Source organism: Nomascus leucogenys, chromosome 6 (assembly GCF_006542625.1).
Source record: "Nomascus leucogenys isolate Asia chromosome 6, Asia_NLE_v1, whole genome shotgun sequence".
Classification (NCBI taxonomy): Eukaryota; Metazoa; Chordata; class Mammalia; order Primates; family Hylobatidae; genus Nomascus; species Nomascus leucogenys.
Genome location: NC_044386.1, coordinates 97,116,658 through 97,136,773, shown reverse-complemented (window position 1 = coordinate 97,136,773; position 20,116 = coordinate 97,116,658). Strand labels below are relative to the sequence as shown.

At 53.9% G+C, this 20,116-nt stretch overlaps 1 protein-coding gene across 4 annotated transcripts in view; it reads left to right on the top strand.

Annotated features, from left to right (window-relative positions):
• LINGO1 (leucine rich repeat and Ig domain containing 1) overlaps nucleotides 1–20,116 on the top strand; it is a 206,601-nt gene that overhangs the window by 116,676 nt on the left and 69,809 nt on the right. For all 4 annotated transcript variants that reach the window (XM_030814861.1, XM_030814859.1, XM_030814858.1 and 1 more), the window contains one exon: nucleotides 12,208–12,389. The gene's annotated coding sequence lies outside the window, so the exon portion shown is untranslated. The remainder of the gene's footprint in view (nucleotides 1–12,207; nucleotides 12,390–20,116) is intronic.

Here is a 20,116-nt window from a genome sequence, read left to right as displayed (position 1 = left end):
AGCCCCTTGCCGTGGCTTATCTGCGAGCCTGCGAGATGGACAGAGCAGTTCGCTTCACAGCTGGGAGATCTGAAGCAGTGAGGCAAAGCAATGTGCCCAGCAGTTCCCAGCTCAGTTCTCATTCACATCTGCCTGGTCCAAAGCCAGTGGGTTCTTCCCAGTCGCCACTGTGTGGCCAGACTGTCTCATAGAAAGACGGAAAGAGACTGTCGCCTGCCCTCCAGGAGCTGCTGGGAGAATGAGATTTAAGTCAGAAGTATTAGGGAGCAAGAGCTGCATTGTTGAAGTCTCAGTGCTGTGTGGCACAGAACACAGCCATGCCGCTGAAGCTGCTGGGAAAAGCTGGGTGGAGTTTAGATAGGAACAGGGATTGGGAAGAGTAAGCTTAGCCATTGGTGTGTGTGTGTAGCCCAGGCGGACTGGAGGTAGTCAGGTAGTCAGAAAGGCAGCTGTCCGGGGTGCTGAACCAAACCACCACCATGGGGCCAATCTGCAACTCTTTCTGGCCACTTTGGTCTGAGCCTCAGTTTCCTTACCTAGAGAATTAGAATACTGATACCTGCATCACGGTCTCATTGAGAGGGTGCAGGAAGGCCATGGCACGTTGTGCTGAGCATGCAGCCTGTGTTCTGTTGAGGCTTTCCAAATGGGAACACCAACTGAAGGAGGCAAAGCCTCCTCCCCAGGCCCCTGGAGTGGAGGGTGGGGTCATCTGTGATACCTGACCCCAGGCACATGATCCCTCAGGAATGGGAGGTGCTGTAACAGGGTCAGCACTCCCCCTTGGCATGGGGAGAGGCAGCTTGTCTGGAGCCTTTCCACCCGCCTGATGCAGGTGTCCCCCAGCCTGTAGGCCTGGACACTTCATATTGCAGACAGGATGACTAGGAACCAGAGAGGGCAAGACACTTGAGCCACGAAACAGTGTGTTAGTGGAGGATGGGGTAGAGCCCCACAGCCCTACCATCCACTGCCAATATTCCTAGTTGTTGCCTCTCCCAGGTACAAAAGCCTTGGGGGAACTAAACACCTTGGAGCACCCAAAGGAATGAACCTCTAGTGTGGGCCTTCAGGCACCACCTGTGACACCTGTTCTCTTGGGCCTCCCTGACCCCCTCTACTAGCCTCAGCCCCCAGGTGGCTTGGGTCCTAGCTCTCGACTGGGCCTTCATCTCTCTTAAACCACACCCCCAAACTCCTGGCCCCATGCAAGCTCTCTTAGTCTGTTTGTGTGTTACTCTAAAGGAATACCTGAGGCTGAGTAATTTATAAAGAAAAGGAGTATGTTTGGGTCATGGTTCTGCAGGCTATACAAGCATGGTGCTGGCATCTGCATCAGGGGAGGGGGCCTCAGGGAGCTTCCACTCATGGCAGAGAGCGAAGGGGAGCTGGCATCGCATGACAAGAGGAAGGAAGTGAGGGAGCTATGGGTGGAGGGAGGTGCCAGTCTCTTTTTAACAATCAGTTCTCACGGGAACTAATAGAGTGAGAACTTGTTACTCATTAGAGGGCAAGAAGGGCACCAAGCCATTCATAAATGATCTGCCCCTATGACCCAAACATCTTCCACCGGGCCTCACCTCCAACACGGGAGGGGGTCACATTTCAACATGCTATTTGGAGGCGACAGACACCCAAACTATATCACAAGCCTTCTCAGGCCTCTTGATCAACCTGGGGCCTCCCGGGTTCCCACCCCGCCAGGGAGGTGGGATGCTTTGGGGCAGGAATTTGGTGGGTATAAAGCTGCTGGAAGCCAAAGAAGAGACCTCTCTCACTCTCCCCTGCCTCTTTTCTCCTCATCTCCTCAGCCTGCCAGACCACCTTGGCCCTGGACTTGGGACGACCTGCAGCCACTGAGAGGAAAGCCAGAAAGGGTTCCCCCCAAAAGACCCCCCCAGGCCTGTTGGTTATGTTTGAGATGCACCCAACTCCTGTGTCATTCACCTTTCAGCCTTTGGCATCTCCTTGTCCTTTAGAACCAGACAGTACTAAGTGTGCATCCCAGCTCTGTCATTTCCCCTGACCTTGGGCAAGGAACATATGCCTCAGAGCCTCAGTTTCCTCATCTGTCAAGTGGGAATAAGAACACCTATCCCACAGTGTGTGGTTTCATTGTAGGGGTGCGCATAGCAGGGGACACTGCCGCTTTCCTCCTGCCCCTGGTCCCTCTTCCATGGTGATGCTGGCCTCCCACCCACCCCTGCCTGTTTAGACCAAGAGCTGAAGCCTGGCCTGTGGGTAAGGTTGTCCTGCGGAAGACAGGAAGGGAGAGGCCACGGGTAGCAGGCCGCACATAGCACCAGTGTTTTTAACACTGTGAGGGCACCAAGCTGAGCTGCTGCAGCCATCTGTAACCCTTGACCTTGCTGGCTCCCGGCTTGGTTATGGAAGATTCCCTCCCCCACCCACCCCTGCTCACCCAGGTTTAGCAGGAGCAGCTACTTGCAGTGATGTGAAAAATACTTGGAGTAATACAACTCGGCGACTTTGACCACTGGTAACGCCGACCCCACCTACCACCCCGCCTGCAGCTGGCCCAAGGCTCAGGCCCCAGTCACCTCCTCCACCAGCCAGTCCAGCCAAACTAAGAGTTAGGAGGGTCAGGTTTGGCTTCAGCTCTGCCTCCATTTCTCTGAGTACTCATACAGAGCCTGGCACAGGTATATGCCCAAAACGCTTTAACTATTAGTAGCAGTAGTAGTAAGAGTTGTTGTCATCATAGTAGAGCAATCCCATTTCACAGAGGGGCTAGGTGAGGCCCACACAGTTGAAAAGCTGCCACCTCTGTGAAATCTTCCCAGCTCTGCCCCTTCTCCCAGAGTAGGCATCTCCTGACTTTTTTCAGTTTCTCTGCGATGCTCTTGTTAGGGGAGAGCTTGGTAGACAGTGGGATAGATTCTAAGATAGGGAGAGGTGTGTTGGGGGGAGGAGCTCTCAGGGCTGAAGGTGCCCTGAGGAGGCCTGGAGCAGGTTTGATGGGCAGGAGGCCGATCTGCCCAGGGACCCTCTACCTGGGAGTGCCCTGCCCTCAGCCCTCCCCTCTGCTGGTTCCCCAGCGACCTCCTGAAACACTGAGAATGCTAACGTGTGTGGTGACAGCAGGGCCTCTGCCATCCCTGTTACCTTGGCCTCTGCTGACTCCTTCCTTGCCCCCTGAGGCATCTGTCAAGTCCTCCTTCCTTTAGCCTCTTCCCTACTGGGTCCAATGGACAGAATTCTGACCTGATCACATTGCTAACAGCTGGTTAGCAGGTAAAGTCAGCCCATAAAGTTAATTGAGCACTTAGTGTGTTTGAGACAGTGGGGATGCTGAGGACTGGGCTCTAAGGGGCCCTGCCACCAGGGAGGTGGAGGGGGGGGATGATGGTTAGTATGTGCTTACTGTGTGCAGAGATGATGGTTAGTAGGTGCTTACTGTGTGTGGGGATGATGGTTAGTATGTGCTTACTGTGTGCAGATGATGGTTAGTATGTGTTTACTGTGTGCAGATGATGGTTAGTATGTGCTTACTGTGTGCAGGGAGGTTAGTATGTGCTTACTGTGTGCAGATGATGGTTAGTATGTGCTTACTGTGTGCGGGGATGGTTAGTATGCACTTACTGTGTATGGGGATGATGGTTAGTATGTGCTTACTGTGTGCAGATGGTGGTTAGTATGTGCTTACTGTGTGCAGATGGTGGTTAGTATGTGCTTACTGTGTGCAGATGGTGGTTAGTATGTGCTTACTGTGTGCAGATGGTGGTTAGTATGTGCTTACTATGTGCGGGGATGGTTAGGATGCACTTACTGTGTGTGGGGATGATGGTTAGTATGTGCTTATTATGTGCTGATGACGGTTAGTATGCACTTACTGTGTGTGGGGTCTGGGCTAGTGCTTTCCTGACCATCGGTGAGGTTGGGGCCACCCCAGTTTGCTAATGAAGAGAGTGGGGCCCAGGGAAGCGAGGGGACTACCAAGGTCCTCAGCAGCAAATGCTAATGTTGGGGGTAGATAGGGCTGGACTTGGGGGAAACGGAGAGAAGGAGTTGACCAGCAGCTCCTGTCGTGGCAGCATGAGCTCAGGAGGCAGTCAGGCTGCCCTTGGCCTTTCCTGACACATCCCTGGGCCCTTAGGAGCCACCTCTGAGGAAGTTCTTCCTTCTCTCGGCTCCGTAGCCTCCCACTGAGCACAGAGCAGCCTGAGGCCACTGCACGGGGCACCCACTAGGGCAGTCCAGGGGCCTGCTCTTGTCCACAGGGACTCAGGGACTCTGCCTCCACCTCTCCCCTCTCACTGCAGGCACTTTCAAAGAGGCAGACCCGCTCCCGATCCTCCTGCTGTGATCACCCGACCCTTCTCACCCTCTGGCCCTGCCCGCAGTCTGCTGGGCCTAATGGCCCTGCCATTCCTGATCTGTGTCCCCTCACCCTTTCCAGCCTCCAGCCCATGGAGGTCAGCCTCTCTCCGTGACTGTGCCTCCTTCCACCCCACTATGTCTCTCTGGTTTCTCATGCCTGCCTTAGAGGAAGAGGTGCTTCTCCTCCAGACTGAGGCTCGTCCCTGCCCCGGAGGACCATGAGCCAGCCCCACTGTCAGGCATTCCCTTTCCACAGCTCCTGCCTGGCGTGTGACCCCACCCCTTCCCCAACTATGCAGGGCATCGGGGTTCCCAAACCAGTAGTAGGTCCTGGTCACTCCTGTAGAACTTGGGCAGCATCTGTGAGTCTTAGTTTTTCCTTCTGTTGGGTGGGCCAGAATGGTGCCTGGAACGTAGTAGGCACTCAACACATGCTTGTTGAATTAATGAACTAAGTAAGCAGTAAATTCCTGGCCTGGCTGCCTCACCTGAGTGTTGTGCAGATCAAAGTAACTAATGGATTTTTTACAGAGTTAAAGATGCTGTTTGGACAGAAGGCGTGGGGGATGCTCAGTGGGACGCTGGCACTCTGGATTATAACTGCCGTCCTCACTTTGCAGTTTCCGCCTCCCAGAACCCTCCCTCATCCGCCCTCCTCTATATTGCTGTACCCCACCTCTCCCCTGGCCACTGCCTCATTCCTAACTCACTTCCTCCTGTCCTTCCGCCTGCCTAAAATCCATCCTCCCCCAGGTGGCGGCTGGAATGATCTTTCTGAAGCACGAATCCAGACTCTGGGTACTCCCCACTTAGAACTTCAAGCTCCTGCTGCCTCCTAGGATAAGAGCTCCATACCTCGTGGTGCCTACTAGGCCCTGCCTGAAGGAGGGGGCTGCCTCCCTCTCCAGCCACTGGGGCCTTGTCACTGGTGCAGTCTGCGGTGCCCTTCCCCACTGCTTCCAAACCCAACTCGTTTTCCTTTAATACCCCTTCAAAGATCCTTTCACCCCGGAAGCCTTTCCCAAACCCCAGCCCTGGATCAGATGCCCCCTACCCTGTTTCCACAGCCCCTCAGGCTCCTGCTCTCACACAGCCCCCGAGTTGTCATCTCTCACCTTCCTGTGCTCCACCCCACATCCTGCTCAGGTGTGTTTGTACCCTTAGTTCACAGAAAGCATTAGAGGGCATTTGCTGAATGAATGAGTGAGTGAATGAGTGAACTGGCAGCTCCTCCAGGCTGTGGGAACTCTGGGCTGGACCTTTGGGCCTACCGAGGGGAGTGGACAACACAGCGTGCCTCTGACCTGTCCTGGAGTTGGCCTCCTTTCTGTGTGTCCCACTGGGCTCTAGGCATCTTGCCCTGGAATTGTCCCCATCTGCAGGCCCTGCAACAGCAGTGGCTGCATCTGCAGCGAGGGGTTCTGAACCATTCCAGGGATTTTACTACAGGTTGAGGGTGGCATAGGAGCCCTGAGAACAGAGCCTGGGGTCTGCAGAACCTTGTCACCTTGTGCCCTGATCCCCACCCTGCCACCATCATCTGACCCTCATGCCCACACGCACAAGTCAGTTCTGCCCCCACCTGACCCCCAAGACCTTTCCTGGCCTGAGCTGCTCCAGCCCCTACGCTGCCCTGCACCAGGAACCTGGCACTGAGCCCCGGCTCTATTGCCCAGGCTGGAGTGCAGTGGCATGATCACAGCTCACTGCAGCCTCAAGCTCCTGCCCTCCTCTCTGCTCCTCTGAACTGGCCCCAAGCCCTGCCTTGTGCCTTAGCCAGTCCTGCTGATGGTCCAGCTATTACCCTGCTCTCGCAGACCCCCGTCCTGGGATTTCTGGCTTCCTGGCCCGGCTACCCTGGTGCTGACCACCCTCCCATGAGTGTCACCGCTCCGTGGGCCCCGCCCATGCCTGTGGTATCACCCTAACCCCTGCCTCCAAGCCTGCAAATTGGGGCAGGCCCGGGTGCCCAGTCCTGAGTGTGTGGGTGGGGGTTGGGAAGATGAGGAGGGGTCCGTTCTGCTCAGGGGAGTTTCCTAAAACTGAAGCTCCTACTCAGCCACTGGAAACGGAGGGCCCAGAGGTGGGGTTCTGGCTGTAGGTGCCCAGGGTGGGAGACACCCAGAGATAGGGGGCAGGGAAGGTTTCCTGGAGGAGGTGGTGGTGCCCTGGGTGAGCCGGTGAGGATGAGGAGGACAGGGGGCCCCTCTGCGGTGGGCAGAGCAGGCTGTCCACTCTGTGCTGGGCTCCATGCCAGCTTCACGCTCACCCCTGGCATGGCCAGCCTTTGGGCGGGTATTATTAGCTCCATCTAAGAGACAGGAAAGCAGAGATTCCAAGAGGCTCAGGGACTTGCCTGGGGTCACCTGGCTGACCAGTGGCCTTGTCAGGCCTCCACCCAGGTCTGGCATCATTCCAGGCTCTTATGGAGGGAGAAAGAGGAGAGTCTGGGGAGGAGGGAAGGGAGGCGGGCACCCGCCACAAACATCAAAGCAGCTGCTGGCTGTGACTCTCCAGGGTGGGGGTGTGGGATGGGGTTGGCTTTCTGAGTCGGTCCTGCTCCCCCCTCCCCACGTGGGAGAGCCCTCACGATGCGAGGTTCCCACCGCCCCCTCCCTGGAGAGGCCGGCAGTTTGCCTCTTCAGAGGATAATTCCCCATTATACAGAGATATTTAGCCTAATAGAAGCCGACAGATCATTCAGGGCAGTAATGTACTCCGGCTTCAAGCGTGTAGTTTCCTCAGCCTGAACTCCCAGATTAAAGGCTCCTTGCCCAGCCTGCCCTGTGCCGGTGCCTGTGACCTTGACTGCAATGATGGGGTAGGTTTCTCCCTTCCTCCTTCCCTCCTCCTCCCTTGCCAGTTTCCTCCTCCCTCCCTTTCTCTCTCTTGAAAAAAAAAAAAAAAGATATTTTTCTTCTAAAATGTTCAGTGGAAAGGCTGTTGCTTAAACCTTGCATGCTCTGGGGACAGGCTGATGGTGCTGGGCTGCCAGCCGGCCTCGGGAACACCTGGCTGGCCCAGAGCTCAGCCACAGATCGGCCGGCATGGTGGGCAGCCTGGGCGGCTGGACACTCCAGCCAGGCTGGGGCGGGGGAAGATGGCCCTGCCCAGGGCCAGAGCTGGCCCCTCTACTCCCTCAACCCATTTCCCTGCCCCAGGGCTGGCCCACAGGGCCTGACCTGGGGCCTTCAACGAGTGGGGGATGCCTTTAATGATTGGGGAGCACTCTCAATGATTGGGGGCTCCTTGGGCCTGGGCATCTGGGGATGAGCCCAGGGAACACTAATGGCTAGATATGAGGGGCAGATGGCACCAGGGTGGCCTTGCAGGCCTTGCGTTGATCAGGAGGGTGGCTTCCAGAGCTGCCTTCTTCTGGCCCTGCAGGGTTCCCCTGTCCATTCAGCTGTCTCTGCTGCTCTCTTTGTCCTTTCTTTGTCTCGCCTTCTCCCTCCCACCCCACAACCGCCACCTCTCTCTGCCTCCCCCTGCCCACCCCATCTGCTCACCGGGCTGCCTCTTTGAACTGCCTGGCACTTCCACGAGGCAGCAGGGAGCAAGGGACATAACCGGATCTTTGGAATCAGTCAGCCCTGGGTTCAAATTCTGGCTCCAGCACTTACAAGCTGTTTCTTTCCATTTAATATTTTTAATTTGGACAAGTTCTTTAATCTCTCCCGGCTTTCACTGCCTCACCTGAAAAGTGAGATGCTCCCACTTGGCCCTCAAGACTATCCTGGGGTCTGTCAGGGCAAACTGCTGGTCAAAAATTTAAAAAAAAAGATTATCCCGAGTGTTCAGTGTATGATGTAGTGCCAGTGGGTGGCAGCTTCCCCACCTGGCAATCCCAGGACCCCCAGGGAGACCCCACCTCCTGACACTCCTACCTGCCCAGGTGTCCTCTCTGCCTGTCTGGTAGGAAAGGGGAAGGTGGTCAGAAGGTGGTCAGGTGGGCTCTGGTTGCCCCGGCCCACAGCAGCTGTAGGTGTGGGGTAAGAACGACGCCTCGTGGGAGGGACCCTACTTTATTTCATTTCTGGGCAAAGCCTATTATTTGGTACTGGTCTAATTTGAAGGGACCAACTTAAGGGGCTGTGGCAAAACCACCAGGGGTAAAGGGGGACAGAGTGGAGGATCAGGGCCTGTGTAACCAGGGGGGAAATCTTCTAGGCTGAAACCCCCTCTCAAGTTTTGGGGCAGAGGGCAAAGAGTGCCTCTAACCTCCAGGGATGGGAGTCTTGGCAGCTGGATGGAAGCCTGGGTGGAGTGGGGAGATTCCTGCGTCTTCCGGGGCAGGGATGGCGGGGTGACTACTGGGGATGAGGGAGAAGAAGGTCCCTAGGTGTGAGGCCACAGAGAATCTGAGGCTGATGTGCTGTGGAACCCTGGGCTGATCCCACCCCCTCTCTGGGCCTGTTTCCTCATCTGTTAGACTGGGCTGATCATGCTGCCCAATCATGCTGCCCTATCTGCCTCACAGTGTGGGCTGCAGATCCAGGTAGAGAATCAGTGGGAGCGTTCTGTGATCTGTAAAGTCCTAATAATAATAATAACTATTATGCTGGACGTTACCTTGCCTTCCCTTGACTCTCTGTAACACCCGCTTCAATCCGTGCAATCTAGCCCTGATTCATGTATTGACAGAATTAAAGAAACTCATGGCAGAAATCAACCTCCCCTTTTAGTGCAAATCCCCACCCAACACACATGGTCCCTAGACCTCTGCTTGCATACCTCCAAGGACAGGAAGCTCACTGCTTCTCATGCTGAACAGAGATCTGTTTCCCTGGAATGTTTTCTCCTTAGGCCTAGCTCTGCTCTCTGGACACACACATGCCAAGTCTGTTCGTCAGAGACCGGAAGTCCTGATCAGGCCCCCGAGGTTTCTTGAGGGGTGGAGTCTGGTTGTGAAAGCAGTCCCTGTCTACGGTAGAAACTCTACGAGTCTTCCTTCATTACTCTCCTTTTCTTACCCCCAGCCCCTCACATCCAGCTCATCAGCCAGCTGGTTCTGCCACAACACACTGCCCGAATCTGTCTGTTTCCTCCCTCTCTGTGCCATCACCCTGGCTGAGCCTGTCTTCTTGTCCTTGGGTGATTTTGACACTGGTCCTCTGCCCCAGGCCTGATCCCCTTGAGTTCAGTCTCCACTTGGCAGCTCTAGGGAACTGTTAACAATGAAGAAAACATCATAGCACTTCCCTGGTTGAAACCCTCCAGTTACTTTTCATTGCATTTGGGATGAAATCCAAAGCCCTTACCCTGGCCCTCAGGGCCCCAGCCTCCCGCTGCAGCTTCATTTCCCACAGAATAAATTCCAATGCGACCGCTTCAGAAAGACCTTTCTTGCCCCTCTAGCTTGAGTAACCCACCAGCCCCAGCCCAAGTCTTCTCTTTCACATTACCAGGTTTTACGATCATTATTGCATGTCACTCTTTGGAATTATCTTGTTTATGTATTTGCTTATTTATTTGCTTATCATCGGTATCCCCTGTCCGCATGAGAGTACCAAACTTGTCTGTGTTGTACCCCAGTGAATCCTAGCCCCTATAATATACCTAGCATATAGTAAGTGCCAAATAAGTATTTGATGATGAATGAAAAATAACACAGAAAACAAGAAGAAATAGCAGATGATGCCATTGTGGCTGTAGTAGCAGTTAATGATATGACAGTTTTGTGTGTGTGCGTGTGTGTGTGTGCACACATGCACGTGGTGTGTAAGCTGGGAATCACCTGCCCTTTTAATCACCTGGGCCTGAAGCCCTGCGTGCGTAGGAGACACACGTGTCCCTGTGGGCCATGTTCATGCACACTCACAAGCACACACACAGGCGTTTCGTGTTCAGTAGCAGTGTGACCTCTGGTGAAGTCTTTCACCTTTTGGGCCTCCGTTGCTCCACCTGTGGAATGGGGCTGGCTGGGGCTAGAGGCAGAGGCCTGGATACCAAGGCGTCCTGAGGTTCAGCACTTGCCGGCGGCTGGAGCACTGTAGGCAGCAGGGGCCCCGGAGGCGGGAGGGAGCCAGGAGGTGTTTATTGAAGTTTACCTCTGCCCAGGACTGCTCCCTGCTGCCCTCGGAGGTGAGGATCTCACCCAGGCAGGAGGGAGTGGTCTCAGGTCAGGAAATTGGCAGAAAAGCCTAGGGACGTGAGTTTTGCTGCTGGGAGGTGTATTACATTCACAGTCGAGGTCTCTCGGATGCATCCGCGACTTCAATCTGATAAGTTTTAATTTTTGTTTGTGTGCTTGTTTTTTAAAAAACCTTTTCCTTGCTACATTTATTTTACTTCTTGAACTTTCTCCATTCAATTGCCATACAAAAGATTTGCCATGAAATTAAAAAGGAGAAAAACTCTCCATCCGTGTTTCCACTCCTCCGTGGCAACAGCCACTCCCTCCCTGCCCCCTTGTCCTCTTCCTGTGATGACAGTACTAGACCTTGCAGAATATTTGGGAAGTAGAAGTGGCCCCAGGTTACTTAACCTCTCTGTGCCTCAGTTTCCTCATCCAAACAATAGAGGTAATCATTGTTCCCTCACCCAGTTGTTGTTCAGATTCCATGAGTTAACTTTTAATTTGTGAAGTGCTGAGGAAGGTTCCTGGCACTTAATAAGTCCGATGTACATATGTGTTTACATAAGATGAGTAAGTAAGAAGGAAAGGGCAGCTGTATTGCTGCCATCATGGCACAAAGGGCAGCTGTAGAAGTCTGTCTTTGGCATCAGAAATCAAGGGTTCAAGCCCCACTCTGCCCACACTCTCCATGGAGCCAGGAGCATGCATGCGGTTGCTTTCTCTGAGCACCTGCTCCTCCTGTAAAATGGGTCTGTAATCGGGACCCTGTGATGCTGCAGCATGGGTGGGGGTGACAGATGGGAGTGGGCCTCGTACACCCTGCAACCCAACCCCGACCTGCACTCATTTTGTCAGTTTTCTACCTCGTTATTGTCACGAAAACATTACTCGGCGTCACTACCGGTCTCTGCGTTGATCATTTTTAATGGCTGTGTAATACTCTCTTGGCAGGGGTGCCGTGAATCACTCCGTCATCTCTGTTATGGAGTGTTTAGGCAGCCTGCAGTGTCTTGCTGTTATAAATAATGGCTCTGTGCCCAAGAGGCTTCCCTTCTGAGTGACAGTTTTCCGGGACAATCTCAGGACATGCATTGGGGCTGCTTTGCTAGAGGGGCTGAGGGAGAGGGTCCAGTGGCAGTGACTGGAGGAGGTAGGTCCCTTCAAGGGTGGCCTGACACCCTTCCCCAGGGACATCCCTTCCCTAGGGATGGCAGCATGGGTATCAGGACAGCAAGACACTCTGCTGGCGATGAGCATGATGTGAAAACACGAGGCCGTGGTGGGAAGGGCAATGGGTGCTATGGAGGGTCAGGGCTGGGAGTTGGAGGAACTGTGTTTGCCTTTGCCACGCTCTCACTGTGTGACCTCAGGCAAATCCCTTCTCCTCTCTGGACCTCAGTTTTTCCCATGTACTGTGGCCAGGAGGCAGGCAAGGGTGGATCCAGAGCTGTGTTGTCCAGTGGGGTAGCCACTGGTTACATGTGGCTATTTAGACTTAAATGTAAATTAATTAAAATAAAATAAAATTAAAAGTCATTTTTTTTTATCACACTATCCACATTGCAATATCCGCATATGACTGGTGGCTGCCATATTGGACAGTGCAGAGGCAGAACATTGTCATCGTGGTAGAAAGTTCTATGGAACAGTGCTGGTCTAGAGATGCTTCTAGGGATCTTCCTTTGGTCTCACCTTCACCAAGGTGTGGCCACCATCTGCCCTACTTCCTGTACCCCTCAGGCCCCTTGTGAACCCTACTACTCACTCTTATTTCTCTTCCTTTCTAGGGGTCTTAAAACCATGACCTGGCTACCTTGAGTCTGTGGGGCTACATAGCCTTCAGCCTGCATCTCCAGGGCTCTGACTCTATCCAGCTCCTGGACCAGCTCCCAAGTCTACTCCTGACCCCAGCCTGGGCCAAGGGGACTCCTCAAGCTTTGGGACCCAGCAGGACACAGCAGCAGTCAGGGTAGGTGGCATCCCCCGTCTACCCATTCCCTGGCTCCTGGAGATATCCAAGCCTTCTTGATCCCCAGAACGAAAGGGATACCTTTCTGTACACTGTATCTATCATGGTCCCTTTGATTGTAAGTAGCAAACTACAAAAACTAAAACAAACCCTACTTCATTAAAATGAAGTTATTAGCTCTTGTAACCAAAGTGTTCAGTGGTAAGATGGGCTTCAGGCAGGGCTTGATCCAGTGAGTCAAACAGTGCAACAAGAACCTGGTTTTTGTCTGTATTCCTTCATTCCTCTCCTTGGTGATGGCTCCATGCTTAGTGGCATTTGGCATGACATGGTCAAAAGATGCCTGGCAGCAGTTTCTGTGGTAACATGCTTCTAGGTTTAGAACTAGGGTTGGGGGTGGAGACAAAATCTTCCCTGATAGAACAAATGAAAGTCCTCGAGTTGATCTCAATTCAGCTCATCCTGAACCTTTAACTGGGTCCACAGGACTTAGAAACACTGATGGGCTGGGGCTCAGTGTCTGTCCTTCCCCAACCATGTGACCAGGAATGAGGGGTGAGTGTTTCCCAAAGGAATCTTGGGATCCTGCTGACAGGAGAAAGGAGACCCCTCCCCAACTAGGGAAGGCAAATAACAAATAATCATTCTAGATGGTGTCTTAGATGGATGTGGACATGCTGTGTGTCCTTCAACAAATCTCTATGCCTCTCTGAGCTTCAGTTTTCTCACCTGATAATGAACCTCACCTGGCAGGGATGCTGCGAGAACTACCTGAGATGATGTACAGAAAGGACTGACATCTAGCAGTTTCTCAGTAAATCCTTGTTCCCTTCCCCTTCTTGCTCCCCCCCTCCAGGAAGTTTGGGACATCGCTGGTTTGGTTTTTTGTTTGTTTGTTTCTTTTGTTTGTACTTAGAAGGGTGTATTGTTGATCAGAATCCTTAGAGGCAGAGCCTGAGATGAAGATTTGTGTACATGAGCTGTATTGAGGGCAGGGCCTCAGGGAAAGGGAGGAAGAGAAGAAATTGGGGTAGGAATGATAGTGCAGGCAAAGATGGGCCTTGGGCTGGTCCAGGGGACCCTGGAACATAATTCACACACATAATTACCCTTCCCACCCCCCACAAGGAGGTCGGGCTTTTGGGCCCCTGTATCAATCAGTCATTGGCTGTGAGCCACCCATGGGAGGGCCTGGATTGCCCAGGTAAGGTGGCCCCCGTTTGTGGAGGGCAGTTCTCTAGAAAAGGGGGAGCATTGAGCTGCAGCAGCCCACCCTCTGGGCAGCTGGGGGACAGCGTAGCACACCAGCCATAGAGGGCGTCTGGGCAGCCCACCCTTTAGCACAGGGAGGCGGGACCTGTGTCCCAGCCTGGACAGTTCTGGACCTCCTGAGTGTGTTTTCTCCTCTGGTTTTTGCTCCTCCTGCCCCAGAGTGCCGGTGCCTTCTACCTTAGGGGGCTGGCAGTCAGCCTAGGGGCTGGTGATGGGATGGGACCTTGGCCCCTCCTTTGGAGAAACCTCTTCCACACCCAGGCGCTGCACTTGCCCTCTGCCTCTGCTGCTTCTCCTCTAGTAATTCCTCTTCTCTCTTCTCAGCCTTCACCTGCAGTTCCCCCTGCCTGTTATGCCCTTCCTCACTCTCTTTTCAAGGCCCAATTCAGGTCTCTTCTTCTCCAGGAAGCCTCTGCTGACTGCTCCGGCTTGTGGTTTTCTGCATTAGTCCATCTTCCAGCTCCACCCTTTCACAGATGAAAGACCAAGGCCCAGTGTGCATTGCCTCATTCATACTCTGCTGGTCACTGCATCCCAGCACCAAAGTGCATTGCTGTCTTTGTCTTGACTGCCAGGAAGCTCATATTCGGTTTGTGGCCTATTTCTGATAAGTGCCCAGGATGCTGTGGCATGCAGTTGCTTAATAACCTTGTCTCTGGCTTCTTCTTTCACATTTTTCCTTTGTCCTGATTTCTTCCTTTGTTTTTCAGCATGTGCTGCTTCTGTTGTTCTCAGCAGCCTCCAATTCTTTTGGAGGGAGGTGGGGTATAAATAACCAACAGTGGCGGGAAATGAAGCATTCAGTGCTGACTGCAGCCAAATGCTAGGCCCTTGCTTTCCTAGGGGCAGCTCGGGTGGGAGGGTTTCCCCCAGGCCCAGGGTTGAGCCTGTCCCCAGGGAACACTGAAACCTGCTGCAGTGGCCCCAGTACAGTGCCCACTCTGCCCTCCAAGGGTCAGGACTAGCATTGTTCTGCTGCCCGCCCTCTTCCCTCCCTCTCCCCATCTTATCAGAAGCTAATGAAAGAGGCTGGGAAACCCAGTCCTCTGGTAATTAAATTTACTTAACGGGTATTCAAGTGGAGTAATGAGAAGTTTAATGCAGTGATTAGATTTTTCTTTAATTAATTAAAATGAGAGCCATGTGTCTTGCCAGCAGACCAACTTGACCCTCTGCTTGAGAGTAGCAGAGACAGTGGGGGGCTTGGCTGGGCGGTTGGGAGGCTCGGGGGCAGGTGCCGCCTCCTGCCCTGGCCCTGCTGTCTTCAGAGGCAAGCCCAGCTCTGATGTCCATCCAGGCCAGTCTCTGAATTGACCCTTGTTTCTGAGGTTTGTAAGTGAGTAGGCTTGGGTCAAACCTGGGTCACCCAGGGCCAGGGATCCAACAGCCCATGCCCTCGGAGAGCTGAAAACTGAAACAGGATGGAGGTTTCAGACAGGAGCGTCGGCAAGTGTGGCTTAAAAGCAAGGAGCCGCTGGGTTGAGCCTGTCCGCAAGGATAAACTGAAGCCCGATGGTGGTGGCCCCAGGACAGTGCCCACTCTGCCTTCCAAAGGTCAGGACTAGCATTGTTCTGCTTCCCTCTTTTGGGAAAAAGGGATTTCAGGCCCTGTGACGGGAGGAGGTATTTTGGGTCGTGCATCTCAGTGCTGCCATGGGCCAGCCAACACCTTCACTTTCATGTTCAGCCAGACCTGGGTTTACCTCCACTGGCACTGGATCACCTGGGCAAATAGAATGGGGCAGTGGGTGGATAACCCACTTTTTCACTTTGGCTTGGGAGTGCATCCACGCTAGAAGGCTGACTGTCCTCGCTGTGTTTTTGAAGGCTAGGTGGGGAGGCAAGGAAGAGCTTCCCTGCTTGAGCCACTTCTGCTAGGGCAGAGGGAATCGGAATCCCAGCATAGCTGCCTGGAGTGGAGCATAGGACCAGCCTAACCAGGATAGAAGGCAGGCATAGTAGGGGCTCAGGAGACAGGCCCTGGCCCCTGGGGGGCAGGTTATGTTAATTGTCAAAGCCCTGGGTAAGGTGGTAGAGAGTCCTGGGCTTTTCACAGTGGGGGACAGAAAATGTCCCTCGTTAAGACCTGACCCCAGCCCCACACTAAACCCTGGTCCTGGACAGATTGAACCTTGATCCTGGTTCTACAATGAGCCCTGACCTCAGTTGCACACTGAGCCTTGATCCCAGCCTCACACTGAGCCCTGATCCTGAATCGACTGAACCTTCATTCTGGTCCTACACTAAGCCCTGACCCCAGCCACACACAGAGCCTTGATTTGAGCCTCACACTGAGCCCTGATCCTGAACAGACTGAACCTTGATCCTGGTCCTACACTGAGCCCTGACCCCAGCCACACACTGAGCCTTGATCCTAGCCTCACACTGAGCCCTGATCTCGAACAGACTTAACCTTGATCCTGGTCCTACACCGAGCCCTGACCCTGGCCCCATACTGAGCTCAGCGTTGTCGTGGATATGCCAATAGAAAAGCAGGTGCCAGGGTAGAAGGGGTAAATGGCCCTGTTTGTCCATTCCCACTGCCAAGTCTGCTGTCTCTGGGCAAGGCTCCTGTGCCAGGCCCTGCACTAGGCTCTGGAATTGCCTAGATGAATCAGCCATGATCCCTGCCCACAGGGCTAGTGGGGTCACAAGCAAACAGGTGATGAGAGCACCAAGTGATCAGAGCTGAGGTAGGGGAGACCCAGGGGACTGGCAGGGACATGGCTCTGCATTCAGAGTGTTCCTCTGGCAACAGATGAGAGATGGAGGTGCTGGAGGCAGGGGCCAGTGAGGAGGCTGCGATGGGGTCCCCGAAGAGGCAAGGATGGTGCCCATGGGCAGTTTAGGGAGTCTAGGGTAAGTGTTCTCCCAGCATAACTGACTGTGACCCCCCAGACCACCTCAGCTCGTGGTGAACCAAGGGACTTACCTGTGAGAGGGCTGATGATGACACCTTGCAAGGGAGGCACGTGTATCCATTCCATGGAAGAAGAAACAGAAGCACAGGCACTGCCTGATGCCCCTTGGCTTGAAGTAGCCAGGCTGGGCATGTTTCCGGGTCTTGCCTGCCCCCAGGCCTGCACGCTGGTATTGCTGGGGGTGAACTTGCAGTAGGAGCTGGGGGCTTCTTTATGACTCCTCCACTCTCGCCTGGGTGAACGTAGCCTGGGCATCGGCGGGAGCAGGGGAGCCAGTCAGGGGAGTCTGGGCCAGTCAGCCTGGCATCCAGGGCTGAGGCAGGGCTTCCAGCACAGTTGAGGTTCTCAGAGCAGGGGGAGTGGAGAGGGCCTCAGTTGGGCGGGGGACGGGGGACATCAGGCTGAGGCCTCCCACCACAGACTTAGGGCTTGGGACTAGCCCAGGAAGGAGGATCTTCTGCCTCCTTCACCTTCCCCTCCCCACTCCGGGTCCCACCCCTTGGATTTCCAGGCACTCACACCCATTGCCCTCCTGCCATGCTCCAGCTGCTTCCGAATAGCCGGGCTGGAGAAGCCACCCAGACAGCCGCCCACCACCCACCTGGGGAAGCCCAGGCCCCAGGAGGGTAGGGAGCTGCTCAGGATCATGAGGCTCTGCCTCCTGCATTGCTTTAAGGGGAAGAGTCTGAAATCCCATTATCTTGAGTTTACACTTTTACTTATTTATGTTTTAGAGATGGGGTCTCACTGTGTCACCCAGGCTGGAGAGCAGTGTTGCGATCATGGCTCACGGAAGCCTCAACCTCCTGGGCTCAAGTTATTCTCCCACTTCAGCCTCCCAAGTAACTGGGACTACAGGTGCACCACCATTCCTGGCTTTTTTTTTCTTTTAAGACAGGGTCTCATTATGTTGCCCAGGCTGGTCTCAAACTCCTGGCCTCAAGTCATCCTCCCGCCTCAGCCTCCTAAACTGTTGGGATTACAGGTGTGAGCCACTGCACCCTGCCTAAAGTTGTACTTTAAACAAGGATTCTATGTGTTTGAATACCTACTCTGGGACGGGAGGCCTTCAGGGGCATGCCTGCATATGAGCTCGCTGGTACACAGGCAGACATCCCCAGGGAGCACCATACCCACACATGTCCACTGCCTCCCTGGGTTCCAGGTGCCGTAAACCACTGTCTCAGTTAGTCCCCTCAGCAGTCTGCGAGGTTGGGTTATTCGTCCACAGGTGAGGGAGCCAAGGTCCTGGAAGCAGGCCACAGCCACACTGCTAACTGCAAAGGCGGAGCTGGCCTGACAAGCTCAGATCCTCAGATCCTCGGTCAAGCTGCCTCCTCCACAGATCACCCCTTCCTTGCTGGGCTGGAGGCACAGCTCCTCCTCGGTCTTTCTCCAGAGGCCTCTAGCATACCCACCCACGCCATCCCCTGCAGCTTCCCACCTTTCTCCAGCCACAGCCAATGACTCTTACCCCCACTTCCACACCCACCCCCTCCAGGCCCTTGCTGAAGCTGCCTCTGGCCCCTGGAGCTTCCCTCCCCCAACTCTTATCTGCCCACACCCCCCATCCTTCTAGGCTGGGCCCAGGTGCCACTGCCTTCATGGAGACCCTGTGCATACTCACCCAGTCAGAACCCAGAGCCCTCCCCGGGCACTGCCCCGAGCTTGTTGCCCAGCGCCTTGTAGGCTCTGGCCTCCCTGCGTCTGACTTGGCAGCTGCATGGAGGGCAGGGGAGTCTCTTTGCCCTAGCTTCCTGGGCCAGTTGCCCCCTGGGCCTGGCACACAGTAGGTGCATGGGAGGTCACTGGGGTCCTTGCCTGGGGAGAGACTGCAAACCCATCCCTTTCCTTGGCAGTCCTGGGTCAGCTGGCTGTTTTGGGGCTGGTCTCCACACCCAGCCCAGCCCCCCACCCAGGAGACCAGCCCCGAGGGGCCTAATTTAGTCCTGGCTGGCTGGGGATGGGGGCTGGCTTCTGAACCCAGCAGACCCTGGTGTACCCTCCACCATGCCCAGCTTCTGCAGTGGTGGGGGAGCAGTTGCTGGGGAAGGCAAATCCCAGCTTTGAGCTCACAGGCCAGTCTTGGAGCCTGGCAGGTACAAGGACCAGGGGTTTTCAGCCCTGCGTGCTAAGTACTAGTAGAAGACTGCATAAGACCCTCTGCTTAGGTCCACTTACCCCCTCTAATTACTGGCTGTGTGAGCTTGAGCAAGTCATGTAACCTCTCTGTACCTCAGTTTCCCCATCTGTTAAATGAGGTGATAACCTATCTCAGAGGGTTGCTAGGATGATTCAATGAGTCAATATAACGCAAGGCACATTGCACAGCCCCCAGTGAACGATGTGCACTTCCTAAATGTCGACTGTCACCACTGTTACATGTTACAGGAGCAATGGGCCCATGAAGGCAGAGTGTGGGGGAGTGTTTGGGGAGAGTTTCCAGAAGGTGGTGACACCTGAGCAGTTACTTAAAAGGCAAGGCACAGAAGGCAGGAAAGGGCATTCCAGGAAGAGGGACCCATACAGGACAAAGGCCTAGAGGCAGCTTGGGGGACATTTAAGGGAGTTGGGAGCATCTGGATTTAAGGTAAGGCTGGAAAAGGGGAGACCAGAGCTGGGGGTGCCCAGAGGCTGTGTCCTCAGGATCCTAGGGTGCCATGCCAGGGAGTTTGAACTTTGTCCTGCAGCCTGTGAGGGGTTATAGGAGGAGGAATATTTTTTTTTTTTTACCATAGAAGCAATATTTGCTCAAGCAAAATTAAAAAACGGAAACAATATAGAAGTGTGTCCTGTAAAGTAGGAAAGTCCCCCTTTGCCTTTAAAGCCCACTCTGCCCATGTCCTGCTGCTGTTGGCCTGGTATGTTTCCTCCCAGAACATTTTCTGTGCTGTTGCAAGCATATTCATCGTGTATTGCTAAAAAAGGAAACGGAATCATATTATGCTTATGACCCCACCAGTTCCATTTTTCACTTCCCAGTATATTGTGGGCATCAGTCAATGTCACGGCACCCAGATCTGCCGTGTTCTTTTTAATCGTTGCCTAATATTCCATTGTTCGTACAAAGCATAATTTATGTAACTAGTCCTGGGTTGATGGATATTTAGATTGTCTTCCATTTTTCACTCTTGCAAATAATGCTTCGGGGAACATCCTTATATATATCTTGCTGATACCCGCAAGCCTTTCTGCAGGATAGATTTCTAGATGCGAGTGGCCGGGGTGAAGGGTCTGCTTGCTCAGTTTTTATAGCAACCTTGCTCTTCCCAAGGTTGGGCCAGCTGATGCTGCCCCCTTGGTATCTGAGAGTGACCATTTCTCCATACCATCCTCCACACTGAACATTCTCAATCTTTCAGATACTTGCCGATCTAGATAAATATCTCACTGTGGTCTCCACGCTCACTCCGCTTCTCCCCAGTGAGGCTGAGTGACTTTTCGTGCAGTTTTTGCCCATGGATGTTTCTTCCTCTGTGAATGGACTGTTCACGTCCTTTGCCCATTTTTCTTTTCTTTTTGCCTTTTTCTTAT